A 21,302-nucleotide genomic window follows, 5' to 3' on the forward strand; every position below is an offset into this window, starting at 1 on the left:
GGCTTCGGTTGGGCACAGTGTCTGCTCAGTCCCCTCTCTTTGGTGCCTGTGCTCATTTGTCAACAGAAACTTTAACATTTCCTAGGTGGCTTGCCCCAAATGCTGGTTTCCTCTAGATGTTGGAGTTCCAGCTTCTACGAAGGTCAACCCTAAAGCACTTGGAGGACAAAGGGTCCCAGTTTCTGGCTTAGACATCCAAGCCTCTGTCTGGGACCCCTAAATTTAAATTTACGCCATTGTGAGTCATGTGCTTAGAAAGAAAACAGACAGAAAGAATAGGAACTGGCTGGTCTGTGAAGTGGCTGGTTAGGACAGAAACTGGCCCAACCAACTTCTATTTGCTAAGGAATTAGAATACTCCTAGCATCATCCCTGAGGTAAAAAAGAAACAGGATATTTAAAGGACTGGAAGAAGAGTTTAAAGTCCTGTGTCCTTTTGTCTTTCTCAGCAAACATGTCTTTATCATGTGCCCATGACTTCCTCACTTTTCCTCTACATATGTTAACTATTGATCCGGCCTTATAGAAATTTCTCTGATCTTCTTTGTAGTCTGTACCATTGCCAATCACTGAGAAAGGGAAGGGAGCTAATATCAGGGACTTTATGTTTACCAGGCACTTTATGGAATTTTCTTTTTGTATATTCACAGGAGGAGTGCAGATATCCCTTTGACATACTGATTTCATTTCCTTTGGTTAGAATAAACCCAGAAATGTGATGGCCAGATCATATGGTAGTCCTATTTTAAATTTTTTGTGAAACCTCTGTACTGTTTTCCAAAATGCCTGGCCCTTTAGTTAGGTGACTTGCCCAGGTTCATTATATACCAGTCACTTAGTGACTTCCTAGGTCGCGCAGATGGTGTCAGAGCCAGAATGGAAGCTAAGATCTGTATCACACTGCAAATCTCATATTCCTTCTATGCCCCATGCCTAAAATATTAGGCTGGAAGGGACCCTGAATGTCATCAAGTGAAACAGTCCCCAGAAGTCAGTCAGAAGTCAGTCCATCATTCAAATCTCCACACATTTTAAACTATCTATGTAACACCTAAACTAATATGATAATATTTTTATTTAAATAGATTTATGATTTTTAATAAAATATTTTTATAAAAGCTTTCTGTCATTACTGACAATGAAAAACTAGTGTCATTTGCCATAAACAAGAAGTATATGGCTGAACTATTTTCAAAATAATCTTGTAGCTAAGCCAACCTCAAACTCAGTGCCTTATAACAAGGTGTGCTTATTCTCACATGCACAGGTCTGCAGGTTGGCTTAATTTGACTGATCTAGCCGGGCTTAGTTGGCCAGGCTCCAAGTTGTAGGTCTGCCTCACATATCTTATTCTGGAGCCCAGAATTAAAGAACAGAGGCTGTCTGTGGTTTGAAACTGGTACCTCATCATGTCTACTCATATTTCATTGGCCAAAGCAAGTCACACACCAATCCCAACATCAATGAGGCAGGGAAAGATAATTTGCTCACAGAGAACAGGGTGAATATCTGATGAACCTTTATCTACCACATGTGAAAAAGAAATAGTCAACATGATGAAAACAAAACAATACTTTAAAATTTTAGTTAGCCACCACTGCCTGCAGAAATGTGGTTTCCAAATAAAATACTGGATACTCAGTTAAATTTCAGATAAACAACAAACCATTTTTAGAATAAGTATGATCCATACAATATTTGGACATACTTCTCTTACAAGTCATTCATTGCCTTGTGTACTTTCATTTGCTTAATCTAGCAATTCTATGTAGAAATATTTTAGTCTAAGCCGGTTGTTTTCTTTTTATTTTTAAGGAGAGATTAGCTAGTGTTACAATATTCCAGCATTAAACTGAGACTTTGCCTCAATGTAGAAACTGGGAAAAGACAGCTGATCAGAAAGAAATAACTTTCTCATGATGTAATTCAATACCATTTAAAGTCCTTTCCATGCTCCTTGTAAAATCATCACATATTCAACTAAGATTATCTGGCATACAAGCAGAGGAACTTTTCTCCTGCTTGTCCCATTCTCTGGTAAACTTCATCCTGCAGATAAAAAACTGAAGCCCAGGGGTCAGGTAAAAAGCTCATCCAACTCCATACAGCCAGAAGCTGAGATCTGTCTCAGCTTGGGAGGCTCCTAATCCTGTCCCTTGGAAAAATAGAAATACTTAAATGTAGTTTTCTCTTTAAGATATTTGTTTATAATTCCAGAATGTTCTTAAAGTCAAACTTACAATTGTGATTTGAAGTTTAAGAAGTAGAAAATGAGGTGTAGGGTTTTCAGTTACTTCCTGCCGGTCATAATTTTTATATCAGCTTTGCTCAGCCCCAACCTTGATATACTGGAGCTATGTGGAGAGAAATACTTTTCAACATCCCCCAGATGCGTGAGATAAATGGCTAGATGCAAAATAGTTATTAATTAAAAGTCAGGTACTGTGGGCATCTTTTTGATGGTTCTGAAACTGCTAATCACCCGCTCTGTCTACCGTGGTCCTTACATAGGCCTGTGGGATTGAGCTGCTCAGGTATTTAATGAGAAAATGCCAAGACTAGGTTTAATTTACTTGAAGGCCGCCTCCCCTCAAATTCACACACAGAGAAGCGCAATTTCAGTGCAAACCGCAGAACATTAAGAATGTCTTAAATCCTTTGAAATCCTTTTCTATTGAATCATATGCTTGAGGGAAGGGCCCCCAGACAATTAAATGGAAACAAATTTACTTACTTGGAAGATGAGTCTTTGTTCAGGTAGTACTGGTGATCTGGCAGGCCCTCTTTCTGGTTCAGATTTTACGAAGTCTGGACAGATCCTATCTCTTCCTCCTCCTCCTTCGTGGAGCCTTCCCGGATCTCACCAGCATCCAGAGTTGAACTCCGAATTTATAGCTTTTGTTCCCTGTGTCATTTCTTTGGTAATGAACTGAGCCCAGCAATGGGATGTCACCAACATTGTGTGTATGTGTGGTGGGTGAAAGGGCACTGGTATACAGTTAGGTTACAACACTGCTATATACTGGAAGTATATTAGGACTGAAAGTCCTTATCTTTATTTATCTTTGCTTGTCTTCATGTCTTTGGGGTTGGCAAACTGTTTTCAAGAGCCACTATCTTTATATCATAAACAAGGGAACACATTTACTCTCTCATCCCTGGAGTGTTCTTCCTGCTCCTTCTTACCTAACTCACTTCTTATGCTAAAGAGCCAACTGCAACTTGAGTTGCAGGAAGATGTCCCTTATCCTTGCATCTGAGTTATGTGCCCTCTGTGATATGTTCATGGCCCCTTCAACTACCAACACCAGGGCTCAGACAACGTTTTCGATAAAGGGCCAGCAAGTAAATATTTTTAATAATGCAGGCCATATAAAGTCTCTGTCACAACTTCTCAACTGTGTCACTGTAGCTCAAAAGCAACCATGCGTGTGGCTGTGTTTCAATAGAACTTTATTGATGGACACTGAAATTGGAATTTCATATCATTTTCATGGACCAGGAAATATTATTCTTTTTAAAATTTTTTCTGACCATTTAAAAAATGTACAAACCATACTTAGCTCCCAGTTGTACAAAAAGGGATGTGGACTGGATTTGGTCTTTGGACTTTGCCATGGTTTGCTGATCTCCGAGCTAAGCTCTTGTTTGTTTACTTGACTTTTTAAACTCATCACAGTAAAAGCTCCCCTTGAGGACCTCCCATCTTAGCACATCTAGGACAGAGCAGGGTGCCTGGCTTGTGTGCTGGAGGTTAATCTCTATGCACCTCAGACTGCATCACTAATCACCTGTTCTGCCCACCACAGTCTTCATGTGGGCCAGTGGGATGGATGACTCAAATGTTTAATGAGAAAATGCTTTAGTTAGTGAATTAGTCCATTTTCCCACTGCTGACAAAGACATACCCAAGACTGGGCAATTCACAAAAGAAAGAGGGTTGATGGACTTATAGTTCCATGTGGCTTGGGGAGGCCTCACAATCATGGGGGAAGGTGAAAGGCATGTCTCACATGGTGGCAGACAAGAGAAGAGAGATTGTGCAGGGAAACCCCTTTTGAAAGCCATCAGATCTCATGAGACTTATTACCTATCACAAGACAGCAGGGGAAAGACTGCCCTCATGATTCAATTATATCCCACTACGTCCCTCCCACAACATGTGAGAATTCAAATTGAGATTTGGGTGGGGACACAGTCAAACCATATCATTCTGTGGCCCCTCTTGAATCTCATGTCCTCACATTTCAAAACCAATCATGCCTTCCCAACAGTCCCCAAAGTCTTAACTCATTTCAGCATTAACTCAAAAGTCCAGAGTCCAAAGTCTTATCCAAGACAAGACAAATCCCTTCTGCCTATAAGCCTGTAAAATCAAAAGCAAATTAGTTATTTCCTAGATACCATGAGGGTACAGGCATTGGGTACATACAGCCATTCCAAATGGGAGAAATTGGCCAACATAAAGGGGCAATAGGCCCCATGCAAGTCCGAAATCCAGCAGGGCAGTCAAATCTTAAAGCTCCAAATGATCTCCTTTGAGTCTATGTCTCACACTCAGGTCACACTGATGCAAGAGGTGGCTTCTCATGGTCTTGGGGAGCTCCTCCCCTGTGGCTTTGCAGGGCACAGCCCTCCCAGCTGCTTTCACAGGCTGGCATTGAGTGTCTGTGGCTTTTCCAGGCACAAAGTGCAAGCTGTAGGTGGATCTACCATTCTGAAGTCTGGAGAATGGTGGTCCTCTTCTCACAGCTCCACTAGGCGGTGCACCTGTAGAGACTCTGTGTGGGGGCTCCAACTCCACATTTCCCTTCTGCACTTCCCTAGCAGAGGTTCTCCATGAGAGCCCCACTCCTGCAGCAAACTTCTGCCTCAACATCCAGGCATTTCCATACATCCTCTGAAATCTAGATGGAGGCTCCCAAACCCCAATTCTTGATTTCTATGCACTGGCAGCCTCAACACCATATGGAAGCTGCCAAGGTTTGAGGCTTGCATCCTCTGAAGCCACATCCTGAGCTCTATGTTGGCCCCTTTCACTGATGGCTGGAGTGGCTAGGATGCAGGGTACCAAGTCACTAGGCTGTACACAGCACAGGGACCCTGGGTCTGGCTAATGAAACCACTTTTTCCTCCTAGGCCTCTAAACCTGTGATGGGAGGGGCTGCCATGAAGACCTCTGACATGCCCTGGAGACATTTTCCCCATCATCTTGGGGATTAACATTTGGCTCTTCATTACTTGTTAAAATTTCTACAGCTGGCTTGCTTGGATTTTCCTCAGAGAATGAGATTTTCTTTTCTATCGCATTGTCAGGTTGCAAATTTTCCAAACTTTTATGCTCTGCTTCCCTTATACAACTCAATGCCTTTAACAGCACCCAAGTCACCTCTTGACTGCTTTGCTGCTTAGAAATTCTTCTGCCAGATACCGTAAATCATCTCTCTCAAGTTCAAGGTTCCACAAATCTCTAGGGCAGGAGCAAAATGCCAGCAATCTCTTTGCTAAAACATAACAAGAGTCATCTTTGCTCCATTTCCCAACAATTTCCTCATTTCCATATGAGATCACCTTGGCCTGGACTTTATTGTCCATATCTCTATCAACATTTTGGGCAAAACCATTAAACAAGTCTCTAGGAACTTCCAAACTTTCCACATTTTCCTGTATTCGTGGAGCCCTCCAAACTGTCCCAACCTCTGCCTGTTGCCCAGTTCCAAAGCTGCTTCCACATTTTGGTTATCTCTTCAGCAGCACCCCACTCTACTGGTACCAATTTACTGTATTAGTCCATTTTCATGCTGCTGATAAAGACATACTTGAGACTGGACAATTTACAAAAGAAAGAGGTTTAATGGACTTACAGTTCCACGTGACTGGGGAGGCCTCACAATCATGGCAGAAGGTGAAAGGCATGTCTCGCACGGCGGCAGACAAGAGAAGAGAGCCTGGGCAGGGAAACTCCCCTTTTTAAATTATTATTATTATTTTTTTTATTATTATACTTTAAGTTCTAGGGTACATGTGCATAACGTGCAGGTTTGTTACATATGTATACTTGTGCCATGTTGGTGTGATGTGTGAGACTTATTAACTATCATGAGAACAGCAGGGGAAAGACCTGACCCCATGATTCAATTACATCCTGCCGGGTCCCTCCTACAACACGTGGGAATGCAAGATGAGCTTTGGGTGGGGACACAGCCAAACCATATCAGTTGGGTATAAGTTACATGCTGCACTCTTTGTCCTCCACCACACCCAGCAGGAAAAAAGTACAAAATCAATGCAACTTGATAATATTAAAAGGAGTTTTAAATCCTTTAGCATCTTCTGTCATTGAATTGTATGCTCAAGAGAAGGGCCCCCTTACATCTGTGTAATGTGGGTATCATTAAAAATAAAATAAAATAAGGGCCCCAGACATAGTGCTGTAAATAGAAATATTCTGCTTCTTTCCCTCTGTCCTACCACATCTTAGTTCAATAGCTCTGCTCAACTGCAAAACCCTCCCTGCTGGTAAAAGTCTCTCCAGGCTTGGATAATTAATAAATTATCTCCTTCTCCTCCATGAAGCCTCCTCAGGCCCATGAGTTTCTCTATAAGGTGTTCCCTCTGCTTGCAATGGTCTTATTTGTGGCTCATTCCTTGTGACATAGGACTCAGCTTTAATGTCACATCCTCAGAGAAGCTTTCTCTGACCACTCAGATGACACAGACACCCACCTTCTTTCTGCATGTTAGTACTGGTCCTTTCCCTTCCCAACACTATTATGATTTGCAACTCCTTATCTACTCATGGGTTTGATTTTTGGATCAGCAGTCTAGCATAGTTCCTGACACAAAGCAGGTACTCAATAAATATCTGCTGAATAAATGAACAAAAAGTTGGCTTCCTGAGTCACATTGCCTACATTTAAATTCCAAAACCCCACTTCCTAAATGCTTAGGAAATTTACTTGTTAAGCCTTTTTTAATGTGCAAAATGCACATCACCAAATTCATGATGTTGTTGTAAGTATAAAATGAGAATGGCTAAGTATGGTGCCTGCCACATAGTAAGCATACGAGCAGTATCTACCTATCCAACCATCCATAGAACAACTATTTATCATCTACCAGTTATATATCTATTGTAATCTATCCTACTTATCTACTATCAATCAATCATCATCATCATTCAATTTATTCTCATCTCTTGAATGAATAAATTCATATCAGAGATAATCCCATTAAACATTTTACACCCATTTCTTTGTCTTTGCTTACACTATGCTCGAGACCTCTAATATCACTTTATTCTGCGTAGAAACCAGGATAAACAAACTAAATCATCAGAAAGAGATTTCTCATGTTTTCAGTTTCTCACCATGTAATTACCCTTGGCTTATATGCACAAACATGCACGCACTCCTGGACAGCTATCTCAGTAGGAAGAATGAATTCTGAGCTACTATGTCATCATAGAAATTTTACATAACATGAGGAAAATAAAAAGTGATCCTGTGGATACTGGTTAGTTGAAAACAGTCATCTTAAAATATATTTTTAAAAAAATCTCTGCTTCAACATTCAGCACTGGTTGGTCTCCATCAAACCGAGACTTCTGCTAATGAAAGCAAGACTTGCTTGTCCAAAACTACAGAAAGGTATGAGGAGTTAATTGTCGCAATTATCCACTGAGTGGACTTGGACTGAGAATCCCTTAAAGGATGGATTGCTAATTGCTGCTAAATGGCGATTAGATTACACTCTCTATGTTTTCAAAATGAACTTGAGTTTAGCAGACCTTAAAGAATTATCTGAGTCAAAGTAAAGGGCAGAAAAAATGTCCTCAGAGTTTGATGAAAACATATACACATCAGCATAAACTCAGAACTTGTTTGCAAATTCTTTCTGTTAGTCCTGGCTTTCCAAGATTTATATGATACCATATGCTTTATTAGAGCATAACTTATTCCTATTCCAAACAATTGATAAAGATGAGAAAATCAATGCCATTTCAGAATTAGACATGAACTATGAACCTGCAGATATAATTTTAATATTTATGCTGCATGGTAATATGTTTCGATGATTGTTTTTCATTAGCATGACCCTCTTTGAAGGGCTCATTATGGTTTTACAGACTTTCCAGAGTAGGCAGTATTTTTTGAGAAGGAGTCTTGCTCTGTTGCCCAAGCTGGAGTGCAGTGGCACGATCTTGGCTCACTGCAAGCTCCGCCTCCCAGGTTTACACCGTTCTCCTGCCTCAGCCTCCCGAGTAACTGAGACTACGGGCGTCCACCACCACGCCCGGCTAATTTTTTGTATTTTTTAGTAGAGGGGGGGTTTCACCGTGTTAGCCAGGATGGTCTCGATCTCCTGATCTTGTGATCCGCCTGCCTCAGCCTCCCAAAGTGCTGGGATTACAGGCATGAGCCACCGCGTCCAGCCTAAAGCAACATTTTTAAGCAAATATTTTAAAAATCTCAATATCTTTACATGGCTTCTTTTGTTTGGCCTTGATTTAAGTACATATTGCATGTGCATCCTGGGGGCAAGCACTATATCTTGACATTTCTCTAGTTTCTGTTGCCCCTAGCACAATAATTTAATAATAAATTATTATTAAATAATGTAATTATTAATTAAATTAATAATTAAAAATTAATTTAGCCTAGCACTAAACTAAAGCTGGCTAAATTAATAACACATGGATGAATAAATGAATGAACAAATAAACACCATGCAATGATATAAATTCAACAGCATGCTACTCAATATAAGAGCCAACATTAATCCCTTAGGAGTTCTGTCTCTAAAGTCGATGTAGAAGTACGTTTCCTCCTTTCTAAAATTTTCTGTTCAACAATCTTCGGTTACAAAGCTGGCTACTGAGGGCTTAAAATATACTTGGAATGTGTACCCCCTGGCTTCATGTCAGGATCCATTTTATTGGTATTGTCTTTCTATACCTTTATGCAGATTAAAACAAAACAGATTGAGAGATGTTGTCCCTAAATGCCCTGTTAAAACAGTAAAAGAAGGAATATCTACAAGCAAGTTGCTTTGAAGCACTGTGTGTGAACGCACAAGAAAGTACAGGAAAGAAAAACTTCCTCCATTACCTGCAATGAAACAGAGTTCTAGGTCTGACTTGAACCTGAAGTTCTGGTACCATTATTTGGAACCCACCCAAGAAGTTTGCAATTTGCAAGAGGAATATCATGGTAGTTTAAATAATGGCCCCCAAAGATATCAGGTCCTAATCCCTGCAACCTATAAATATTAACATATGGAGAAAGGGTCTTCACAGATGAGATTAAATTAAGGATCTTGAAATAGGAAGATTATCCTGAATAATCTGGGTAAGCCCTAAATATAATCACAAGAATCCCCATAAAAGGAAGGAAGAGAGATTTCAGACAGCAGAAGAGGAGAAGCTAATATAACTTTGGGGGCAGAAATTAAAGTGGTGTGACCACAAGCTGAGAAATACCAGCAGCCATGAGAAACTGGAAGAGGCAAGAACAAATTCTCCCCTTGTTCCCCTGGAGGGAGCCTGGCCTTGCGAATGCCTTGATTTTGGCCCATTGAAGCTGATTTTGTACCTCTGGCCTCCAGGACTGTAAAAGCATAAATTTCTGTTGTTTTAAGCCAACAAGTTTGTCATAATCTGTTACAGCAGCCTCAGGAAACTAATACAAATATAGAATTTTATTTTTATTCAGATTGGAACCCAAATCCAGATATGTTCCATAAATTCTTATGACAACTTATTATTACTGCATGACAGTTTGTTAGAAATGCAGAATCTCTGGTCCCATCTTCAGAATCAGAATTTGCAATTTAACAAGATCCCAGGTACTTCATATACACTTTCACATTTGAGACTCGCTGCTCTAAATGACTCTGCAGCCTTTTGGTGAGAAGCTGCTTCTCAGTTATCTGAAGGTGTAGGGTTAAGTGTTGTATTAACAGGCTGGTGAAGATCTTACAATGTATGAGAAAAGGGCTAGCAGTGCAGGTAAAAATCTTTGTCTCAAACTGGAATCCCAGCACACCTTATACCTTACACCTTGAGAAGGAGTGTGTAAGTGGCAACTATCTTGGAGCTACATCAGGTGAGACCAGGATTCTTAAAGATGGTGTTCAAATGCCTAAAAATGATTCTGTTATTTACATGACCAAATCATGCACTTTCCATTTGTCCTAAGTGTTAACAGAAAAAAATTTCTGATGGTCAGAGCTGTCCCTGGAGAAGTGAGCTTCTGGGTACTCATTACATGAATGACATATTGACAAAGATGTTACAGGGACACAAATTTAAATGCGATAAGAGTGAACAGGTGACCTTTAACTTTTCTTTCCATAGAAAGCTTGTATTTGTGGGATTCTTAAACACCATCTAATGTCATATTTACACTTCTTTAACAAACCAAACAGGTTGAATTATAGCATCTATAGCCAAGAGAAAACTCATTAAACAGTTTGGATGGATTTCAAAAGCTGTGCAAGACTGTTTTCTGACCTATAGAAAAATCCAGTAGAGGAAATTTACCTGTCAAACTCCTGCTTTAATAGGCAACAGTGAAATGCTGGAGTAAACAACGCAGTCTATAAATGTGCATGGCAGCTAATTTTTAATTGGCACTTTCTCTTGCACCTGCCATAGGAGTTTCACACATTTATCAAAATACTGAAAATGGTTACTTAGTATTTGCAATCTTGTTCCTTTCACATGTGATCAACACTACACAAATTAGTGTCCCTCTGAACACTCACGGATAATTGGAGCGCAAAAAAGATCACTTTACAGCTACCTAGCTGGAAGGGGTTTCAGGGTTAGTTTCAATTCTTTCATCCTACAGGACAGAAAAAAAAAACCCCTGTAGGGAGTTAGAAGACTACTTCAACTTTATCAAATGAGGCACCCAGGGTTAGTAGACAGATGCCTATGCTGCCTGTTTCAAACTCTCAATAGTATTGGAAGTAGAGACATGGTGGGAAAGGAGATGAAGTGAGGGCAAGACTATGAATCTTCTATACTGGACTGAATAGAGTCCCCCAAAATTTCATGTCAATTTAGAACTTGAGGATGTGACTCATCTCTTTACCCGGAAATAAGTTTTTTCAGATGTAATTGGCTAAGAAGAGGTCATACTGGATCAAGGTGGGCTCTAAATCAAATGACTGCTTTCCTTATAAGTAAGCCATGCCACAGCCATACACACAGAAAATAGCACTATGTGAAGACAGAGGCAGCAGTTGGAGTCATGCTGCTACAAGCCAAAGAATCCTGAGGATTTCTAGCAACCACTAGAAGCTAGGAAGAGACAAGGAAGGGTCTCCCCTTACAGCTTTCAGAGGAAGCATGGCTTTGCCAGCACACTGATTTTGGATTTTTAGCCTCCAGAATTGTGAGAGGATAAATTTCTGTTGTTTTAAGCCACCCAGTTTGTGGTAATTTGTAACAGCAGCCCTAAGAAACTAATACCTACAGCTCTTGTAATCCCAGCACTTTGGCAGACCAAGGTGGGCAGATCACTTGAGGTCAGGAGTTCAAGACCAGCCTGGTCAATATGGTGAAATCCTGTCTCTACTAAAAATACAAAATTTAGCCAGGCGTCATAGTGCATGCCTGTAATTCCAGCTACTTGGGAGGCTGAAGTGCAAGAATCACTTGAACCCAGGAGGTGGAGATTGTGCCACTGCACTCCAGCCTGGACAACAGAGCAAGGTTCCATCTCAAACAAAACAAAATGAAGCAACCCGGAAACTAATACATACCATCCCAATGTAGAATGAAATATGCCGATGATGCTGACATTTACATTTATGAGATATTTATGATGATCCAGGCACTATGCTCAGTTCTTGACATGGATTCTTCCATTTAACCCTAGGAACCATCCTGTGAGGTAGATTTAATTATTTCTCTCTCTCTCTCTTTTTTTTTTTTGTTGAGAGGAAGTCTCACTCTGTCACCCAGGCTGGAGAGCAGTAGTGCGATCTCGGCTCACTACAACCTCTGCCTCCCGGGTTCAAGCGATTCTCCCACCTCAGCCTCCTGAGTAGCTGGGATTACAGACATGCATCACCATGCCTGGCTAATTTTTGTATTTTAGTAGAGACAGGGCTTCACCATGTTGGTCTGGTCTCAAACTCCCGACCTCAGGTGATCTGCCTGCCTCGGCCTCCCCAAGTGCTGGGATTACAGGTGTGAGCCGTGGCACCTGGCCTTAATTATCCTTAATTATCCGCATTCTAGACTTGCTTGTCCAGGGAACCACAGCAAGTGGCTGAGCCAGGGTTTGAAGCCTTGTAATTCTGAATAGGGCTTGCTTTCTTCACAGCCACATCCAACTATCTCCCAGTCATGATGGCCAAACTCAGTGCTCATAGAGACAACTGTGCCCTATCTCTGCTCCACTCTCTCTTCCTACTCCTTGAAGATGAATCCAGAACTTTAAGGTAAATAATCCAATACTTAACTGCTTCAGCAGCAGAAAGCAATAAAAACTTTTTCAGCAGGGAATTTCTGATATCAGCCATTAGGCCTCATTGGTAAGGTCACTGGCAATCAATTCCATCTCATTATCTAAATCTCAGCTGGAATTGAATTGTCTTATAAATGAGGGAAGATACAGAGACAAAACATGGGGAAAATTATTTCTTTTCAGGTGGGAGCATGTTTAAAGGCCAACTTGAGGGAGCTGAATCAAATATTCAGTTATGTTTTAAATCTAATAGAATCATAGGCATTTTACAAGTGAGGAAACTGAGGGCTAGAAATGAGAAGGGTCTTATTCAACAGTAGAGGCAAGTTACCTAAAGATTCCAAGTTAGAACCCAGGTTTCCCAATCACGAGTCCAATGTTCATTATATACAGCCTTCCATCTGCCCATCTACTCTTTTTCTGTCTATTTGTCCATCCATCCATCTGTCCATCTACCTACCCACACATTCATTCATCCAGGTATGCATCCACCTACCCTTCCATACAAGCATCCATATATCCATCTAACTATTCATCCATTTACCACTCTAACCCTCACCAATTTAATAATTATGAAGCACTCACAAATGATACTTATTGGAGATATAATGCTGAATGTGACACTGTCCCAGCCCTCAGGAACTCAGTAACACATGATATTCAAATGCTTGGTTCATCATTTAAGAGTTTCCAGAAATACAGTGCTAAGAATACATAGGTAGAGTTAAATCTGAGTATATGGTCAGCTGTTAAAATAGTTCCAACTGCAACAGTTTTAAAAATATAGATTCCAGGACCTCTATTTCCTTTTTTCTTTTTAGTTTTCTGAAATCAGGTGCCTAGTTTCAGGAAAATGTAGTTATTGCAAAATCAATAAAAAAAAATCAAGCATATGATGCATGGATTCGTAAGTAAAAAGTAATAATTCAAAAGTAAAAAACTAATAATGCATACCATGGGTTCTGTCTATAATATGTCCATTGTCATCATGAGATTACTGGTATTTATTTAGCCCATGAAATCATTATGCATTTAGATATTTACACATTTTAAAGTAGGGTCTGTCTCATTTAGTCCAATGAAAAAAAATTAGAGAAGCATTGTTAGAGGAGAAAAACTTCATGTGTTCACACTCAGCAATGCAGTTGTCTTTTATTGTTCTCTATCCATTTCTTCCCAGTTGCACAGGGATATATTCATATTGAGTGCCAACGGAGGGGAATGACTCCAGGAGGCACACTGACCTGGATTCAGATCCTGTGTAACCTGATGACTCCAGGCAGTAAGATTAACAAATGTTAGAGCAGAAGAGACTTTTAATAACTTTATCACGATTTAGGTGCTCACATGTCTAAGTTCACTTAGCATTTACAACCATCATGGACCTAGTCGTTTCATCAACTCCACTTTACGATTAAGTGAGGCACAGGATCAAGTGTTGATGTGCTAGTCATTGCAAAGGAAATACATTTAAGATAAAATCAGCTATAGCATCCATTGTCTGCACCTCTTTTGTGTCATGATTTTGTTTGTATTTACTCACTTTGCGTGCTACTCAGCCACTCAGTGCCTCTGTCTGTCTGAGATATTCCTCACGGCAGACACCACAGGAAATGGTAGAAAAGCCCCTGAGAGAGCTCAGAAGATGTGGCTTTCAGGGGTGGCTTTTCTATTTACTGCTTGTGTGGCCCTCGGCAAGATACTTATTCATTAATTTTTAAGCCAGAAGAGGCTTCTACAGTGATCTGTATCAATATCCCCTCTGCAGATGAAAAACCCCCTAAGATCCAAAGGGGTTCAGATGTGCTGAAGGTCACACAGCTAATTAGTGGCTTAACATTCACTTTAAAGTAAGTCTTACTCCCTGTAAACACACATTAGAAATGTTTCAATCTTGATATCTAGTTTGCTTTACTTTGGGGCCAGATTTTATGGATTCAAATCCCCACTCTTCCTCTTACCAGGCATACAACCCCAGGGCAAATGACTTTTCCTGTATTCCAGGAAATTTTTATTTTTGGGACAAGGTCTTGCTCTGTTGCCCAGGCTAGAGTGTAATGGTGGAATCACTGCTCACTGGAGCCTCAACCTCTTGGGTCCAAGTGATCCTTCCACCTCAGCCTTCCAAGTAGTTAGGACCACAGGCACGTGCCACTACGCATGGCTAATTATTATTATTATTATTATTATTTTTATTATTATTTTTGAGACAGAGTCTCGCTCTGTTGCCCAGGCTGGAGTGCAACTGCATGATCTCGGCTCACTGCAACCTCCGCCTCCCAGGTTCAAGTGATCCTCCTGCCTTAGCCTCCCAAGTAGCTGGGATTACAGGTGTGTGCCACCACACTTGGCTAATTTTTAAATTTTTAGTAGAGATAGGGTTTCACCATGTTGGCCAGGCTTGTCTTGAACTCCTGACCTCAGGTGATCTGCCTGCCTCAGCCTCCCAAAGTGCTGGGATTACAGGTGTGAGCCACTGCACCCAGCCTATTTTTAAATTTTTTTTTATTAAGACATGAGGTCTTGCTATATTGCCCAGGCTGGTCTTGAACTCCTGGGCTCAAGTGATCTTCCTGCCTTGGCCTCCCAAAGTGCTGGGATTACAGGTGTGAGTCACTGCACCTGGCCTAGTCTTAACATTAAAATAGGATAGAATAGTATCGATCTCCTTATAATTTTGTAAAGACTAAATAACGTGATCCAATGAGAATAGTTTGGATAATACCTACACCATATTATTATGGGTTTTAATCACATCATCTGTCTTCATTTGTGAGGCTTTTGATAAAGGCAAAAATCCTTCAATACTTAATATTTTCAAAATGGATCACTACATAAGAAAACATTTTAACTTCACTTATCATTTATTCATTCATTAACCAAATATTTATTGAATATCTATTGTCTATAGGCACTGTTCTAGGTTCTGGGACATCACAGTAAGAAAATACACTGAACTCCCTTAAATTCTGCTAGGTGTGAACAGTAGAAATGTGGTCAGTGAAAGAAAAATATTAAAAGAAAATTCTAGTAGGTTTAGAGGACAATAATTAAATAACAATTAAGTAAATTATTTATTAGAAGGTGCTAAGTGCTAGAGGGAAAAGTAAAGCAGAAAAGTGGGTAAGTAATACAGATGGGGTAAAGGGAACTGAAGAAGAATTGACCTTTTAAATAGGGTGGCTAAGGAAGTTGACATTGAAGGAATATTTGTGGAAGGAGAGGGAGCTACCCATGTAGATATCTGGGCAAAGGGTATCCAACAAACAGCCAGTGCAAAGCTGCTGAGGCAGTAGTGTGCCTAGCATGTCAATGGACTAGCAAAGATTTCAGCGTGGTTGGAATAGAATGAGTGTAGGGGAGAGTTGTAGGAAATGAGACTGGAAAAGAAACAGGAGCCAGGCCATGAGGTGCCTCTACAGTCATTGAGGTACCGTGTTTTTTAAAAAAAAACTTTGCATGAGTTATAAAGGTACTGGGTGGTTTTAAGCAGAGGAGTGTATCGTTTGACTTATAGTTTGATCATGAAACAGGTAGTTCAGCTGCTGCTGTGTTGAGAATAGATTAGAGGAGACAAGGTTGGGTGCAGAGACATCATTTAGGAGGTTTGATACATACAATGCTACATGTTGACCAAAACAGCTTTGTTTACCTCCCAGGTACACACGAAGCCTACATTTTCCAGCCCCTTGGTATCTGGGTGGAGTCATATGTCTTGAAGTAGACAACAGAATGTGAATGGATATATCTTCTTTCCCGATCTGCCTCCTAAAGGTCTCATGCTTTTATATGCTCCCTTCAGCCTGTGGGGCTGGAAGCCAAGAACTCAAACAGTAGAGGCATATGATGGAAGCAGGGCAGGTCCCTAAGTCATCACTTAGGTAGAGAAGAGCTACCCAGGAGTGCCCCCAGCCTGTATAAAACAGTGACGTAAATGAGAAATAAACTTTCACCATGCTAGACCACTGAGAGTCACGGATATTTTTTACCATTTTCTGTTACAGCTCTAGGGAGCTTTATGCTGACAAATACAAGAGGCTAGTTCAATAAACCAGGCAAGAGATTGTAATGACTTGGATCTGGGTGTCAGCAGGTTATGAAAGGTGACTGGACACTGCATGTATTTTGAGGTAGTCACCTACTAGATTTTCTGACAGATTTGAAAAGGAGAATAATAAAAGCATCAGGGATGGTGTCAGGGATTTTGGTGTGAACCATTGGAAGGATAGGGTTGTCATTAACGGAACCAGGGAAGACCACAGGCAGAAGGGGTACATATGTTAGGGGGCTGTGAGACAGAGGGTTTCAGGAGTTCAGATTTTGGTGTAAGAGGTCTTAGATGATTATCATTTGTACATGGACGTGCTCAGTGGTCAGTTATAACACTGTACATGGTAGTGTGCTGGCCAGCTTGTACCAGCTTATGAGAACCAATTACCAGATGTGCAGGAGTTTTATGAGCCAGTTATTAAACTATTAGTAACTGGAAGTCAGTCGTAGTGAGAGTATTTATACCCTAGAAGTTGGCAAATGCTCAAGTCAGGGTTTTTTTTTCCCCCTGGAGTTGGTTGTTAAACATTTAGTAGCACCCCATTAGGCATAAGAGTTGAGGGAGAGGTCATGTTTACAAATGAGATAATATCTTTATGATTTATTTTCCCCCAAGACATCTTAGAATCTCTCTAGTGTCAGAAATATCTTCCATTTAATGATATTTTTTCCTGGTCATGTTCTATTAACCAATGCTATTTTTAGACAACTAGTACATGTACAACACCATTAAATGTAGTTCACTGTGTGATAACTGTTATACACTGAAAATGTTCAGTATTTTACTTCTATTGTCTATTCTATTTGAGGCAACAAAAAATAAAATTAAATAATCTCAATCTTAAATCTCAATAGGCACTTATGCGTCTTTTGTAAGATTTCCCACATTTGTAATATCCCAGATATTCTCATCTTTATTTATTTAGAGTCAAATACCTGCTGAACACAATCACTACTAACTTCAGATTTATCCATTCGTAAAATAAAGATTATGTTTTCCCTGCCTACCTCACCAGATAATTGTGAAGAGCAAATGAGGCAATGCACATAAGAGTGTTTTGTCAATTGTAAGCAAACAGAATGAATGTTGATAGATCTGAAATAAAATGACAGGGGCTCTGCATCGCCTATGGTCTTCAAAAGATTTATTAATGCCTTTTTGTGGATGGCTAGGTACCACTTAGAGTCAATTGGGCTGACATGTTCCTGCTGTTCTAGAACTTGATAACATGATGACTTATCATGGAAATTAATCTGGAAGAACTCCATGCCAACTTATATTTAAGGTATGCAAGAAGAATGTAAGGAAATGCTTTCTTATTTCTTTACTTCATTACTTTCCTTACTGTAGACACTTCCTCATTCCTGGAAAGGAATATAACTATTCATCAGCTATAATGATGGAATCTCATGTTTGTATATTGTATTTTTACCTTTAACTTTTAAACAGTGTCTGTTGCTGAAGGTGCATTTCTCAATATTTGAATTCAAACTGAGTTAAAAGGAGGAAAAATACACAAAATAGTCATACATTATGAGATACAGTGAATAAAATTTTATTATTTATATTTACTCTATAGTCCCAATAAATGGGATTTCCAATATTTCCATCCTTTTAATATTTTATTAAAAATGGCCAATTGGAGGATTAATACATAGAAATATTTATATAAATACATCAGTATAACTTATATGGAAATGTTTATAAAAATAAAATGTCAGGGGATTCTTATGTGCTTAAAGGTCTTTCAAAGTGTTTGTAAGCCTTGCGTGCATTTTGGTATCCTTGCTGCTGAAGCTTCATGAAAGTGATTAGATCAAACATGAGGAGCTGTGTCATATAAAGTAGGAATTATCGTCTACTCAGTTTGATGCTGTATTTGCATGAAACTTCTTCCGACAACTAAATGGTTGGTTCATACGACTGGAAGGCAAAGGTTGGATATGTTTGGGACAATAGTTAAGCCAATTTTGAGAGAAATCTAAATACTAGAAGAGCTTAATGGCTATTTCCTTTTATTAAAGCTGGTGCTATGTATGCATATTTGAGGGGCCATACTGCAAAATGGGTGATTTTTTGAAATTCTTGTGATTTTTGAGATTCCTTTAATTTCAATGAAGGGATAAATTTTCATTAACTTATAGAAACCTGATGAAAAACACTAAGGTGAAATACCTGACAGGGTCCCATCTCATTCAACATTTTTTCTCTAGTGTTTCATAGACCCAGATGCAACACTGCAGTGAGTATATTAGGCATGGTGACTACACTGAATGACAGAATCAACACAACATCGTGAAGTTGGAAGGAGAGTAAAATTAGTAAGAAGACATGTAATAGGCACACGTGTAGCCCTAATGTAGGTTAAAAACATCAGTTGCATGAGTATAACAACACCTGTGATATACCTTGATATATAGGCAGGATCTTCGTCTCATTGGTCTCCAGAGTCCTGGACATTTTTTCTAGTCCTAACTGTTTTTCATGTGACAAGCACTTTATATTTTCGGATCAGCTTCATATGGGCACAACTGACCATCCCTTGCCTGCATCAGACACCTGTTTCTTCCTTCTGGGAGTTGGATAGCTGATGATCTGGTTAGCATCTGTATTAGTCTGTTCTCATGCTGCTAACAAAGACATACCTGAGACTGGGTAATTTATAAAGGAAAGAGGTTTAATTGACTCAGTTCTACATGGCTGAGGAGGCCTCACAATCATGGCAGAAGACTAAGGAAGAGCAAAGAGACATCTTACATGGCAGCAGGCAAGAGGGCCTGTGAAGGGGAATCCCCCCTTTATAAAATCATCAGATCTTGTGAGACTTATTCACTATCATGAGAACAGCACAGGAAAGACCCATCCCCATGAGTCAGTTACCTCCCACTGGGCCCCTCCCATGACATGTGGGAATTATGGGAGCTACAATTTTAGATTTGGGTGGGGACACAGCCACACCGTATCGGTGTCCATGCATACACAACTTGGAAGTGTGGAGGAATCAATGTCCCATAAAGCAAGCCTTTGCAAATGGAAACTGACATCAGTAGATCAATACATCTCGTTTCCGCATGGTCCTGAGAAGCAATTGTTTATATTGCAGCCTCTCAGAAACTGGTGGACCTACAAGATCTGGCAATCAGTCATATCTGCTGCTATGTAGAGGCAGGTAGGATTGTACTATCTTTTGGGCTCTTTTGTCTCCTGCTCCTCTTGACTTTCCCCTATTCTTGTTCCCTTTAGGGGATCCCAGGGTAAGATTACTCCTCCTCCCTGCCACCCCTTATTTGACTTTACCATCTCCTAAAATAAACACCAATTGCAAAAATATGTCACATATATAAAAAAGACTTGGAGTTTTGATGGTAAGTTAAATGTGGGAAAGAGAAGGATATGACTACGTTCAAAAAAACCTCAACTCAAAATTAGACTACCTTTATCAAAGGAGACACTACAGGATTTGCTTAAATTCCTGCAGTTAATAAGAAGTGGAAGTTATATTTGAACTCCCCTTGTCTGAGTCTATAACACATGCTATGATCCACTACATTATACGGAAGGAATTAAAATCTGTTTCACAAAATAAATGAATAAAGTATTAGAAATCTTCATCGTAAAAGAAACATCCTTTGGTGGTATATGAAGGTTGTCTTCAAGAAAATAAAATACTGTTATTTGGAAGATTTGAACTTATTACATGATTCTAATGAGAAAGATTAAGAGGAATAAGCAGAATAAAAACAGCAACCCAGCTAGGACAAGAAAAATGTAAAAAACTGTGTATGCCAGTCACGTGCTACCAAATGCTTTATAGACATCCTCATTTATATTCACAACATCCTTGTAAAATGCTTACTGCTACCATTTCCATTTTAAAGACTAGAACACTGAGGTGTGGACAGATTGAGCGGTTTGGCAAAGGCCTGGTTATCAAGGAAGTGGTGGAGCTAGGGTCAGAACCCAGGTCAGTAGGACATTGAAACCCTTGTGCTTAATCACTATGGTATCTTGTCACTGCAGAGATGCAGCATGAGCTCAGTGTTAGAAAGGAAATGTAATAATCAGGGGTCTTCAATATATAATCAGCTACCCCTGTGGGGGTGAATTCCCTGTCTGCAGTGATCCCACAGCTGACCTACTAGGTGTGATGGGGTTGATTCTCTTAAATGGAGACAGGGCAGACACGTCATCAGCTCTGTTAATTCTTCCACATAAGTAGAGGTGGAGGGCAGGAGGCAGGCAGAACAGGATCCAAGGGAAGCAAAGCTGGTTTGGATAGCATCCAGGGGTCATTGAACAGAGGCATTGAAGGCTCATATTAAAGTTGGGGCTGGAGTGGACTCAGAATTTGGCAAGATGGAACATGGCAATGGAAACAGATATGTTGCAGTAAGGATCCAAAAAGGCCTGATTATTGAATGGGAAGAGCCACTGTGTTTTTAATCAGCATTCAGTACTTCTCAGACCAGCCTTTACTCCTTAAAAAGACCTTAAATGGAGTTGGCCTAACCAGGTTTCCGGAATGGCCTGGATATTCACATAGGGAGATATTGCAGAGGGAATTCATGCTTTACCAAGAGCTAGGCTGCATGACCTTTAAACCTTAAAACGCAGGAAGTCCAACTAATTTGGGAAGGCTAGTAAGGGCTGGACCACTGGGAGGACCTGCTCTAAGATATAACAGTTTTTTATGGTAACCCAAGAAGTTGACAACACCAACCTGGATTAGTTAGTAGCTGATTACCAGCAAAATCATTGTTTCATAATAC

The 21,302-nt window shown here is 40.0% G+C and overlaps 1 long non-coding RNA gene across 1 annotated transcript in view; it reads right to left on the bottom strand.

Annotated features, from left to right (window-relative positions):
• Window positions 1–1,796: 1,796 nt before the first annotated feature.
• The window catches only part of LOC105508375, a 78,705-nt gene continuing 59,199 nt past the window's right edge, over window positions 1,797–21,302 (bottom strand). The window contains exon 3 of the long non-coding RNA XR_001001252.1: window positions 1,797–2,149. This is a non-coding gene — a long non-coding RNA (uncharacterized LOC105508375). The remainder of the gene's footprint in view (window positions 2,150–21,302) is intronic.

Source organism: Colobus angolensis, unplaced genomic scaffold (genome assembly GCF_000951035.1).
Source record: "Colobus angolensis palliatus isolate OR3802 unplaced genomic scaffold, Cang.pa_1.0 Scaffold160, whole genome shotgun sequence".
Lineage (NCBI taxonomy): Eukaryota > Metazoa > Chordata > Mammalia > Primates > Cercopithecidae > Colobus > Colobus angolensis.